Below are 13,641 nucleotides of genomic sequence, written 5' to 3' on the forward strand. Positions count from 1 at the left end.
TCAGAGAGGCAGAGTGACTTGCCTAAGATCACAGAGGAAGTCTATGATGAAACAGGAACTTAAAGCCAGGTCTCTCAACTAGGTTAGTTCCGTAACCACTAGACCATCCTTTCTCTCAACTGTCTCTTGAGCTGTTAGTCCTTAGTGTCTAGTAATAACCAGGTGATGGAATTTATGTTCTCATCACACAACAGTGTAGAAATGAGAATTGCATTTTGATTATTTATTTGACTGTGAAAAATTATAATAGAAGAGAGAGCACTTTTCCTATTAAGCAATGGTTCTGCAAATGTAAAATTAATAGCTTTCAAGTCCAAGAGGGACCATTGTGATCATTTAGTCGCACCTCCTACATAATACAGGTGATAGGACTTCCCTGAATTAATTTCTGCTTGAAGTCCAAATAGCTATGGCTGAATTAAAGCATATCTCTTAGAAAAACATCCAATCTTGATAAAAGATTGAGAGTGATGGAGAATCCACCATGACCCTTGGTTAGTTGTTCCAATGGTTAAGTACCCTCTCCGTTCAAAATTTGCATTTTATTTCTAGTCTCAATTTGATTAGCTTCAACTTCCAGCCATTGGATCTTGTTACACATTTGTCTGATTGATTGAGGAGCTTGCTGCTATCAAATTTTCGTAGGTGCTTTTAGGCTGTGATCAAATCATCCCTCAGCCTTCATTTTGTTAAACTAATAGATTGAGTTTCTTCAGTTTCTCACTGTAAGGCATGTTTTCCAATCTTTAATCATTCTCTGCTCTTCTCTGAATCCTCTCCAATTTTTCAACATGTTTCTTGAAGTGTGCACACCTGAACTGGACACAATATTTCATTTGTGGTAGTATCCGTGTGAAATATAGGGGTAATATAGCCCCTCTACTCCCACTCAATATTTTTCTGTTAATACCTCCAAGAATCACATTTCCCTTTTTAACCACAGGGTCTGACTTTGAGCTTAGGTTCAGCTGATTATCCACCATGATCCTGCTCCCATTAAAAACAAAGAAACAAAAAAAATAGTCACTGTTTACCAGGATAGAGTCACACATCTTGTAAGTGTGGCCTGCATTCTTGGTTCATAGATGTGTCTTTACATTTGGCCATATTGAAACGCATATTGCTTGCTTGCCCCAGTTTACCAACCAATCCAGATTCTGTATCAATGACTTGTCCTCTTCACTATTTGCTACTCCTCCAATTTTTGTGACATCAGCAAACTTCATCAGTACTGATTTTGTGTTTCATTCCAGATCATTGTTTTTTTTTAAAAATGAAATAACATAGGGTCAAGAACTGATCCCTTCAGGACCCCACTAGAAACGCACCAACTTGATAATCACTATTTACAATTACATTTTGAGACCTATCTGTTAACCCATTTTAATCCAAACAATGTGTGCCATGTAGACTTTGCATTCTTTTAGTTTCTTAATTATCATAAAGTCACATGATACCATGTCAAATGTCTTACAGAAGTCCAAGTATGTTACATCAACACTATTACCTTTATCAACCAAAATGAGTTACTGGGTTTGGGACTATTGTTCCTAGACCTAGTACATTATGATGTCTGTTACAGACAAATTCATTGACCTATGAATTGTCTTCCAACAGCCATTCCCAGATCAGACAGGCATTACTAAAATGAATTTGTGGAGTGCTGTCTTCTGAATGACGGAGTTTGTACAATGATAGCAAAGTATTTTGTACAGTCATAAAAGGATTTACAGCATTCTAATCCAAGTCTAAAATACAGTAATTCAGGTTTTGAATATAGTTAACTTCCTTTTTCTAGCTAATTTAATGTTAAAAAATTCACTTTGGTTGTGTATATTTGGGACCACAACCACGTAAAATTGTAGACTCACAAACCTGGTGTAACACACAGCATGTAATTTATTTTTAATTTTCTATCAAAAATATAAGAAGGTAGTTTTGGGAGATGACTGACTCCTGGAACGAGCTATATTAGGAAAAAAGTCTACTTTAAAATAATTTTCTGTCTTTACAACATTTAAGGATCTGATCCTGCTGCCTCGGAGGGTTTGTCTACACAGCTTCAAGCCCAGGTCCACTGCAGGACTAGCAGAGCTTTCCCTAGCACACTTTGAAGTTGCAGCTCCGGCAGGAGTTCAGGTTTCGAAGCCTAGGTAGAGGGGTGTGATTTAGAGCCCGAGCTCTCTCCAAGCTCTGTCTACAGAGCTTTGCTTAGAGCATCAATACATGCCCTGCTAGCCCAAGTCTGTTGAGCCGGGCTAGGAGGCTCACTTCCACAGGCTGTGTAAACGCCTGCAAGGACCTGCTTTAGGAAAACATCCCTACTCACGACAGAACTTATGCACATGCTTTTAAATCCCATTGAAGTCAATGGGACCATAGGTATCTATTTAAAGGTAAGGACTTGCTTAAGTGCCTGAGTTAAGGCAAAACATCCATAGAAAAGCACTGCCTAAAAGAGGTGCCTTTAAACAGGTTATTTTGACAAGTGTAAAGTGCCATTAATTGTTCATGTCTTGGGCATGCTTAAAAGTTGATTCTGTTTTTAGAGATATTGCCGGTTTGAGATTTCCTTAGAACTGAAATGAACATTTTAAGTAGCCACTGCTCATGAGCACACCCACCGTATCTGCATGTGCTGGTGATACCGAAACGATAAATGCAAAGCTGTATGATAGCTCTCTCTTAGCGCTCCTCCCCCCCGCCCCAAGAATCCGCTTCCCTACTTCCAGCATTTCAATCCCTTTGGCAGTTCCACATGACGCTAAAATCAACCTGTAAGAGAATTCTTTCATTCTTTCCTCCCAGATATTACATTTTGTCCCCTCCAAAATCTCACCTGCCTGAGGCCCAGGATGGGCAACATTCAGTCCCAGCTCAGGGAAAGGTTTAAGTTCTGAAACCTTGTGACTCTGTAAGCCCTAGTAATGCAAGGGTTATACCACTGGCACAGGGAAACCCTTACTTTCCCAAGGGAGATCTATGTTTCTTACCCAAGAAAGTCCCGAGAGACCAGAGCTTTATACTGTAACTTTTTTAGCTCTAGGAAGCAATTTCAGGCTGTTTTTAGAGGTGAGGCGTGGATTGGTTCCTTTTGAGATCTGTCCAGTTGAACAAAGGTAACCTAAGGCACCTGGCTTTCCAGGCAGTGGGATACATTTTTTTAAAAAAAAACTCTCTCAAACCTTTGTAAAATAGCTCTAATAGCACACACGTGGCATACAGAGAACACATGTTAATTTGTGGTGGCAGAAAGTACTCACTTAGCGTGACTTATAAAACCCACTCATGACTTTGCCATTCACGAATAATGTAGCAGTGCCAAATTCCTGTTGATAAAACCTTTGTACCACACCATATAATCATGTTTTGCCACTGTTTTTCTGCCCCAGTTCTTGTGCAGAAGTTCTGGTCAACTCCCTCCTGGGAAGCAGCACTGGAATACAGTCAGTGTGTGACCTAGGGTCTCTAATGACTGTATGACCTATTGTATGGTGGGACAGAGATGTTGTAGAAGCCCCTCTGCTTGTGCCATTTAAAACTACAACAGCTAGTGTTTTAAAAAGTTGCCAGTTGCCTTAGGTGCTTAGTACTTCAGTATGGCATTTGAGGTATTCTCTGTAGAACATGGAGCAAAGTAGGGGAATACTGCAAATACTGAGGTCATTTCCTCTATTTAATTACGGTAAAATTAATGGGGTTTAAGACTGACCACAAAATAATAGATAAAGCACTGAAGATATGAAATGGGGACAAATCCTGCATTGCACAAGAAGATAATGAGTCCCCCCTCTCCATTTTTAATTAATATGAATGGGTAGATTATGCAAATCAGTCTTAGAACCATAGGTTGTCATCCCATCTTCTAATTTACTCATAGGGAAGCCAAATGAGGCAAACTTAGGTTGGAAGCATAGAATTGGGGAGAGTCAGAACCCTAGAGTGAACCTTCTGCCTGAACTTAGGTTGTGTGTTAAGTGGAGGGGAGTAGCCACTTAGCCACTCCCCACAGCATATGTAGCTCCGGAATATATGATTAGCTGTCCAAATGATTAGCACATTGTTCCCTGAACTCCCATGGTGGCTATTGAATAACCTGGACAAACCAGTCAATGGCAAACTCATATTTCCAGAAGTGGGGATTCTGAGAATTTTCAGGCTTTGACTTCTTCCTCCTGAACACTTTGAGGAAAGCATGCTTTGCCTCTTGTAAATAATATCATCATCCCAAACTTGTCTTGATAAATACAGATGTGGATGTAACAATAAATATACAAGAGACACAGACTGTTGTTGTTTTTGCTTATTTTTCTTATTATCTATTGCAATAGGTTATGTTATTCATTTGATCAAGTTGATAAATTTGAGGTTATACTTTGCCATAGCACTTATGCATCATTTTGAATATTTTTCAAGATGGGAAAGCATCTACACTGCAATATCATTTCAGGATACAAAATACACAGCAGATACTAGAGATGGGTATTTCTCCCCAAATAATAATTTCACAATACTTTCTTTTCTATTTTATAGAGAGGAGAGAGGAATTAGATTTCTCAATGGAGTTAGAGTTTAAACTACTCTTCTACCAAACCCATTACAGAAAAATTTGAAGTGTGATATTATGGATAAAGTACTACAGAATGCCTCTGAAGAGTGGTTTTGAGTGCATGAGATTCTAAAGAGAATTAATGCACCTCTCACTCTGAAATCATTCCTCAAAATTCACAGATATGGAGAAGAGAGTGTCCCTCATCAAAGCTAAGGGAAAATGCTGCCATTTCTATGCACGGTGATTTGTTGGAACACATTTTGGTTCAGGCTGAATGGTACGGAAAAGAGAAATAATTAGGTTACTTCTTTGCCAACTTTCTCTCGATCTTTTAATTATAATTATTGGCAGGGGATGAAATGAGATTTGTCTATATTAATTTGCTTCCCTAGCATCAGTGGTTGAAAATTCTGATAGGCTAGACATACAAGTGTTCCGTTGTCAAACTTTGCATGGTTTTAAAAAAAATACTTCATTGACTCTAACTCAAATATATGTTACAGCTGAGCTGTAATGAATAAAAATATCAATAAAACTAATAATATAGCATGTTGAGTAGTTAATGATACTACTCAAATACTTAGTTACTAACATTTGGATCAAGGCCTGAGGACTCATGATTACTATCTGAAAAAAATATAGCATGGAAACATCACAGATGAGGAGGAGTTACTTAGCCGAGTAGAAATAATCGTATGAAATTTAGGAAAATTTAAGTTTAATGTCACTAAAGAGCTCCCAAATGTCAGATCCATCAGACTGACTAGCCTTCCAAAGAAAGGGAAGATCCTTTGCTTTTGAATCTGGACTAGACAGAGTGCTAGAAAATACACTGGGAAGTTCAGTCCTGTAGTGCCAGGGTAATGGAAAAAAAAACAACCTACTAGGTCTTCTTTTTTTTTTTTTGCTAGCATCAGTAATTAACTGCCATTCTGAGGAAGCACAGGAAACTAAGAAATGTTGCAAACTCTTTTTTTCTTTTAAAAAAAGAATACACTGGCACAAACGTTAAGTTGCTTCTACATCTGGTCAGAAAAAGAGGGGGCAGTCAAAAAATTGACTGAAATTTTCTGACCAGCTCTACTTGTTTGTTTATAAAGAGAGTACATTTTTGGTAACCATTTTGGAAGAGATCACTCTTCTAAATTTTCCAGCTGCCATTCAACATTCCATGGCTTCCTTTTTTCCTTCAGCTTGTGGGTGTCTTTATGTTGATTATTTCAAAAAAGTAACATATGTAGGTGGACACAATAAACTGCAGTGAGATGAGGGAAAAACTCCAGTTATATAAAAAGCTTTCCTTCTATAAAAGCTGAAAATGAGTAATGATTAATAGGTGTTATTACCATTCTCATAATACAGTGAGTCCATCTGCAACAAATTACATAAAAAACTTAAAAGTACTGCCATGAGGGCTATACCATTGTATATGTGCTTCGTGAGCTCCTTTTACTCCTAGTAGTGTGAACATTGCACAACAGCAATCCAGTCACTGATTCACCATAACTGGAGTCTGAAGGTATTCCCTTCTAGTTTCCTGCTTGGAAGATTTTACCATCCTACTGGAATTTACATTGATCCCCTTAGTCTGGACTTACACAAATTCGCTGAAAAGCACAACAAGGATGAGGAGATGTGAAAGTAGAAACCAAATAAAGGAAAAACTGGAACAGGAAAATTATATATTTTATACCACTTGTGACGGGGCAAGGCCAGATGGCTATGGAAAAGTAGTGGGAGATAGATATATTAGCTCCAGGCTCAACAAATCCCTGGTACCAGGTTAAGTGAAATGGAAGCTGCTCCAGGTCAATTAAAACACCTGGGGCCAATTAAGAACTTTCCAGAAGGCAGGGAGAAGGCTAGGTTGATTGGGACACCTGAAGCCAATCAGGGCTGGCTGAAGCTAGTTAAAAGCCTCCCAGTTACTCAGGTGGGGGTGCATGTCAGGAGCTGTGGGAGGAAGTTGCGCTGTTGGAGAGACTGAGTAATACACACCATATCAGGCACAAGGAAGCAGGCCCTGAGGTAAGGGTGAAGTGGAGCTTGAGGAAGTGAGGGCTGCTGTGGGGGAAGTAGCCCAGGGAATTGTACATGTCCTGCTTCTGAAAGGTCAGCTACCATAGCTGATACTATTAGGGTCCCTGGGCTGGAGCCTGGAGTAGAGGGTGGGCCCGGGCTCCCCCCCACACACCTTTGCCCCCTGATTAATCACTGAGACTGGGAGACAACAGAGACTGTGCAAGGAAGGATAACTTCTCCTCACCTCCCTTGCTGGCTTATGATGAAAATGGCTCAGTAGACTAGGACCCTTGTCTCTAGAGAAAGAAGGGTTACGTGGAGGGTCACAGTGAGCGTCTAAGGCTAGCGAAATCCACCAGGAAACGCGGGACCCACGGAGGCAAGGGCAGAGCTTTGTCACACGCTCCTTTGTCAAGTTTTTCAAGAAACTTGTGCTTTAATGTGACCTACTAATCCATAATAGGATTAAAAATAATTATTTTCCCATTTTGTTCTTGTCTTTCTGAGACTGGTTCAGTACATATCACATTGTTTGTGTAGTCTTGCATTATTTAGCAAAACCCTCAGATATTGAACAGCTGGTTGCTGGTTTTGACCTGCAACATTAGAATAACAGCAGTACAAAGACTACAGATTTTGGCAGCAGTAAACTGTACAGCTGAACTATGATATTTGCAATTAATATGTTAGTTGCAAAACTGCATCTGCTTGTTTTCATTTCCTATTATCTTTCATCTAGCACAGCCTAGAATGTACAAAAGCCTCAATAAATTTTGGAAGGAGGTGATGCAGTTATAAAACAAACTTGCATTTCTTTGCACTGTGCATGCCACAGCAAAATTTTAAGCTCAGTGTCCTAAATATGCTCAACTACATGTTAGATATGGATTTATGAATGATTGAATAGTAAATGCTGCCTTATCAGTAAATAATAATGTTAGTTTAACATTTCTCTAGTAGATGCACATTACATGTATTTTAAATTAGAGTTAACTATCTTACATGTAAATAGTACAATCAAGCTGCAATTAATTTTATTAATCTAATATTGTTTTATACGCAGTAATTCGCTGAGCAACATATATCATTTGCCACTTAATGTAAAGTGCAATTACTCTTTGTAAGGTTAGTTGCAGCTCATCCTGATACTAAAGGGATGTTGGGGGAAGAGATGTTTATGGTAGGAACTGGAAGATGGTAACTCGAAGAGACTTCGCCAGCTGCAGTGACAAACAAAGCTTACTTTATTATTGCCTCGATAAAAGCTATTGAGCCCTGAGTACATAGAAGTTGCTTGGAGCCTCAGACCCGGTATGCAAGGAACATCCGATTCCCCCTTTGAGCAGTCTGTTTGGTTACACTTGATTCCTCTGGCCCATTTTTTTATCATTTTCCAGCCACTGTAACCTAAGAAAAACCAATTCCTAAGCAACTACTGAAAACACTTTCGGAGGCCAATCCTGCCAGGAGCTGAGCACCCTTGATTTCTACGAAAGACAGGTGGATTTGATAGTAACATATTGCAGGTGGCAGCTGGCATGATCAGACCCTAATTTACAAATATAAACCTTAATGTCCGTTGTCTGAAATTAGATTTACACATTGGGTGGAATGTTTTCTCTGGCAAAATCCCAACAGGTGTCTCTTTTTTTTTTTTCAAAACATTCTGCATAAGGTAAAATACATTTATAAAAGCAAAGTGCTATTAACTATTTTGGTTCTAAGATCTTCAAAGCAAGGGGGGAGAGTGTCATTTTGTGCCCCTAACACAGTGGGGCCCTGATCCATGACTAGTGCCCTTAGGCACTGCTGCAGCGCAAATAAATAATAATATAATGAAGTGTTTTTCCTTCCTATGTGATACTGAGAAGTGTAAAGAAAAAGTTAAACCATGTGATAATTGTACAGTATACAAATGTAAAGCAGAAAACATATTAGAAAGTCTGATGAAACATTCAAAACTATTATTATGACTTATATGTTTTGTTCTGCTCCACAGATACAAAGACAGTGACCTACTGTTTTCGCTCTTACTACCTAAATTTCTCTAACATACTGACATTTTAAAGAATCATTCAGTGAGCAAAAGAAAATGATACAAAAAACAGTAGCAGAGGTTCTTGACCAGTATTTTGTTATGCATTAAAATAGTGATGGAAAATCTAGAGAGAGCTTGTTAGACAGGCTGCAGTCTTGAAACAGAAACCAAGGTAAGCAAGGAATATATCTATAATACAGCAGTACAGCAGATTAGATCACAATCTGTTAACAATTTTCATTTAACTGCTTACAAATCCAAATGTACATAAAGTTGATCACAGTTCAGTAATAGTCAGTGACTATTGAACTAAGCAAGAGTCATAGGGCCAAATCGTATGAGTCACTCAGTAAATTTCATGAGGTAATATATCACCTTAATCTTGCAAGGTGCTGAGCACTCTTGACCTGATCTAGCAAAGCACACAAACACATACTTCACTTCAAGCCTGTGAGAGTTTCCAATGAAGTCATTGAGACAGCCCATATGCTTAAAGTTAAACATGTTGTTAAGTGTTTTGGAGGACTGGGGCCAGAGTGCTCAGCATCTTACAGGATTGAGCCTTTAATTCTCTATTTGTAGTCATTGGGAATTTTGAGTACTCGACATATCCGAGTCCCCAATCCTGCAAAGCGCATGAATACCTTTAAGCATTTAAGTGAAATCAGTGGGACAACTCATGTACTTGCAGTTAGACACATGATTAAGTGTTTTGCTGTATAGGGGCCAGAATGAGGTACTAACATTGAAAACTCTTCATCATTCTTGTGACCCACATTCCTTTCTCTATTTATCTGATGAGTAGTGAACTATGCTTGTTGGCTTATTTTCTCTACCACAGGTTGACTTTTGCCTCTTTGACCTTAATTAGTGAAAGGGTGGGCAATTTGTTGTATGTTACCATTGCGATGTGAACCAATCCTTTTGTCAAAGAGAATCCCTGCAATTTATATTTTTCATTTTTTTTAATTAGCTGAGGATTTGATACCCGAAGACCTCCTCTTTGCAATGTCCAGCTCAGAAAAGTTCACCTGAGAGGGGAACAAACTTACTCATTTAGCTATTGTTTTCAGTTCAGGCATGGATCTATCTGCTACAGTTGGTTTATTTGTGCTAGAACAGAAAATTAGTCTCCTGGCACAAACATTTTAATGTATATTATCCCAGAAGTTTTGTTTTTCCTTTGCATAGGTAAGAGGCAATGAAAATTTATTACTCTTGAAAATGTATTAGAGGATTAGTGGTGGCTTATATTTTGCAGAACAACAACTTTGGTTGCCAATATTCTAAAGTGATAACTTTGCCTTTATAGTCTTATATATATTGATTTTTCAGTGCACTAAAATTGTGAGATATATCTATACTACAGAGTGACTAGTTCAGGTCAAAGAGGCAAAAGTCAACCTGTGGTAGATTAATCACAGCATTTGAAATAATTAAGCAAATTGGATGTTTTAAATGCTGCCTAGGTAATTTAGTTGACCAGTTTGATAAATACTGCACTTTAATATTTGATAATTATGATTCCTAGTAGTTTGTGAGAATTTTTGGTTATGAGCAATTAGCTTTTATTTTTAATTAACCAAAATGGCTAAAAATAATATATAGTGTATAAAACCTGTTATCTTGCATCAAAATGTGTTTCTTTATATTCATTTGTTTTTACCGCTGCTTTGGGGTCAGGTATTGAACGTATTTATGCTTTACTGAAGTGGGTAGTTCTACAGATTACTATGGTCTGGGATTCTCAAAAGGGCCTTATGACAGGGTACATAAACCCTGCACCATGTAAGATGTTTCTCTGAGCTGGAGTGGCTCAGCCTTGATGCACCTGTAAGTCATGTCAGGACTGAAGGAGGCATTCAAGAGGGGAGATCCCCAATCTTCCCAACTCCTAGGGAGGGGCCTGATAGACACAGAGCCTGCTTCCTTGCCTAAAGAAGATTCAAGCCCTCTGAGGTAAAGGAGCATTAGACTTTCCTTTTCCTTAGTTTATTTTCCTGTTCCTACTTTATTTGTTCCCTGAGCCCTGGAAGGGGTAAGCATCCAGAGGTACTCAACTAGAGGGATCAGACTCTGTGTCCTCTTCAGAGTGCTACTGAGAATCCCCATTTGAGTCTACAATCCTGTCAACATCCTAAGAGGGTGCTCTTGCATGACCAGAACCCTGACAGTCCTAATTGAAATTCTCTGGAAGATGGCAGCCTAACTCAGTTAATCTTTTTTGGAAATCACAGACCATAGCAATTAAGATTAAGTCAAATTAAATCAATAAAACAAAAAGAGGGTGGATGATGGAAGCATTATTATCCCCATTTTACAGATGAATCATCAAGGCACAATGGGATTAACTGACTTGTCAAAAGTCACACAGGAAGTCTGTGAAAGGTCCTGAGAATTTTAATTATTAGGTAAGGTAATACTTAAAGCATGTCTACACTTACAGCATTGCAGCACGGCTTGTGAAGACACTCTATGCCAACAGGAAAAAGCTCTCCCGTTGGCATAATAAAACCATCTCTGTGAGCAGCAGCAACTATGTTGGCAGAAGAAGATCTCCTGCTGACACAGCGCTGTTCATACTGGTGCATACGTCAGTGTAGTTTATGTTGGTGTAACTTATGTCACTTGGGGTGGTTTATTCACACCCTGGAGTGACATAAGCTATAGTGTAGAGCATTGGTTCTTAAAGCCAGTCTGCTGCTTCTTCAAGGAAAACCCCTTGGCCCGCGCCGCTTCCCGCAGCCCACATTGGCCTGGAGCGGTGAACCATGGCCAGTGGGACCCGCGATTGGCCAAATCTACTGACACAGCAGGTAAACAAACCGGTCTGCACCATGGGCTTTCCCTGAACAAGCGGCAGATCGGCTTTGAGAACCACTGGTGTAGACATAGCCAAAACTGTAAGATCTTTGGGGCATAGTCTATCTTTGTCATAAGAGTACAGTTACTCACTTGTATTAATGTTTACCATATCAGATTGTATTTACTGAACACTGAGCATCTCTGGTAAAACCCACAAAATGAGGCTACTTGTGCACCTACAGTAACTCACATGCCTACCATGTTTGACGGATCAGGCTGTAAAAATGCATGGAGATCCTGATAAAAGTAGCAATAGGAAATTTTATCCTACAGTGTGTGTTTATGCCTGATTTGTCAATGGGGTTTTATAGCAAACATGCTAAAAGGGTCATGAGAGCTATGTTAGAGTGCAGAACTTATAGTAGCATGAAACGTGCTACCAGGAATCATGATGCTTCATTGGTTTCCGCTTTATTATACTGCTGCTTAGTAGTGTGTTTCTTTTGCAAGAGGACACATATTTAGCCTATTGAAGATGCAGGGTCCCTATAAAATATGCTCAATGTTCAACTTCTGACTTAAAAAAATCTTTAGTATTTTATTGACTACATGCATTTTTTTATTCTTATGAAAACCGAACAGATAAGATAAAATAAATTTTAACAGACACTTGACTAGTGCATTAAAAATTGTTTTCTGCTAATCCTTTGGTGAAGGTATATTGATTTTTAGAAAAAAATCTTTCTATAATTAATATTCTTCAATACTGATTCTAATGCTTTGCTAGCCTTGACTATAAAACATTATGGCCTGGTTTCTGACCTATGTTTTGCTGTTAGGCAAAAGCAGAAAGAGGCCAGAATCTAGAATTACTTTCAACATAGCAAAGGCAGCATGGTCTAGTGGATGGAGCACTGGACTGGAAATCCGGAAAACTCTGTTCTATTTTTGGGTCTACCAGTGACCTAATCTTAGACCTTGGGCAAGTCACTTCATTTCTCCAATTCTTTGTTCTCTTGTCTATTTAGATTGTAAACTGTTCAGGCCAGGGACTGTCTCTCACTGTGTGTCTGTATAGTGTGGAGTGCAATGAGTTCTGGTTGGTACCTCTAGGTGCTCATGTAATACAAATAATGAAGATAATAGAGAGGTCCCTTTCCTCCAATCCAGTAACACAGGAAATTTCTCTAGTACTCCAGAGTTCTGGAAAAAAGACAGATCCCAACCTGGTCCAGGCACCATGGATTAAATTTTTCAAAAGAGCTAAGGGCTAGATTTCGAGAGTTCAGCATCAAGAATTAATGCCAGATTTTCAAAAGAGCTCAGTTTCCTCTTGGCACCTAGATAAGGGCCAGATTTTCCTTGGAACCAAAGAACTCCCATTTTGATGTTCATGAAATGATTTTTCAAATGATCTCAATGCCCAACTGGCTGAGTACTAAAAAAATTCTGGCCACTTATTTGCCTAAATGGGATCTGAGCTCTTTTGAAAATATATCCCTAATGTCCCCAAAAAGGTGGTTGTCTGATAAGGATGACGTCCATCTTTGTCTCCCTCCCAATGACAGGTATATGACGGTTGGTAGTATACATCCTCTAGTGGTGCACTTATCTTCTTTGTGGAGTGGCAGAGAAGTGTGCTTGGCAGCATGTCCCACAAGTCCACCCAATGAATTCCTGATCTGCACATAAGGATTCCTAATCAGGACAGGATGTTCCCACCAGAATCCTTGATATCTTGTAGCAGCAATAGCTGGGGTAAGAATTCAACTTGAAATGTAATTAGGAAATCCTTATTACTTACAGAAACCTCATTTTGATTCCTGATTAGTACAATACTGGTTGAACCAATGGTTTAAAAAATAACCAAGCAGACTCCCACTTAATTGGAGCATTATGTTTCTTTACATTGTCAGAGCTCTGGCTGGTCTGGAACACTGGACTGACTGACTGATTTCACTGTGATCTAGGGATGGCAATCCGGAAGACAGGTTTGGAAATTTTTATTTCAAAATTTAGGGTGAAATACTGGCCCTACTGAAATCAATGGCAAAATTCTCAATAAATTCCATGGGGACAACTATTTCAACCCTAGATTTTCATTAAATTATACACTTAATGAAATGATCTATGGAAATTTCAGATGTGGAAAAAATGTTCCTATTGGTTGTTTTGTGAAATGTTGTCACTCTTAGTGTTTGTTATTTGAAGAAGCATATAGGGC

General features: G+C 38.9%; 1 protein-coding gene across 4 annotated transcripts in view; it reads left to right on the plus strand.

Annotated features, from left to right (window-relative positions):
• IL1RAPL1 (interleukin 1 receptor accessory protein like 1) overlaps nt 1-13,641 on the plus strand; it is a 1,168,446-nt gene that overhangs the window by 18,284 nt on the left and 1,136,521 nt on the right. Inside the window, exon 2 of one of the 4 annotated variants that reach the window (XM_048863466.2) lies at nt 13,334-13,408. The exons of the other annotated variants lie outside the window; for them this stretch is intronic. The gene's annotated coding sequence lies outside the window, so the exon portion shown is untranslated. The remainder of the gene's footprint in view (nt 1-13,333; nt 13,409-13,641) is intronic. 4 annotated transcript variants of the gene reach the window in all.

Source organism: Caretta caretta, chromosome 1 (genome assembly GCF_965140235.1).
Source record: "Caretta caretta isolate rCarCar2 chromosome 1, rCarCar1.hap1, whole genome shotgun sequence".
NCBI classification, from domain to species: Eukaryota; Metazoa; Chordata; order Testudines; family Cheloniidae; genus Caretta; species Caretta caretta.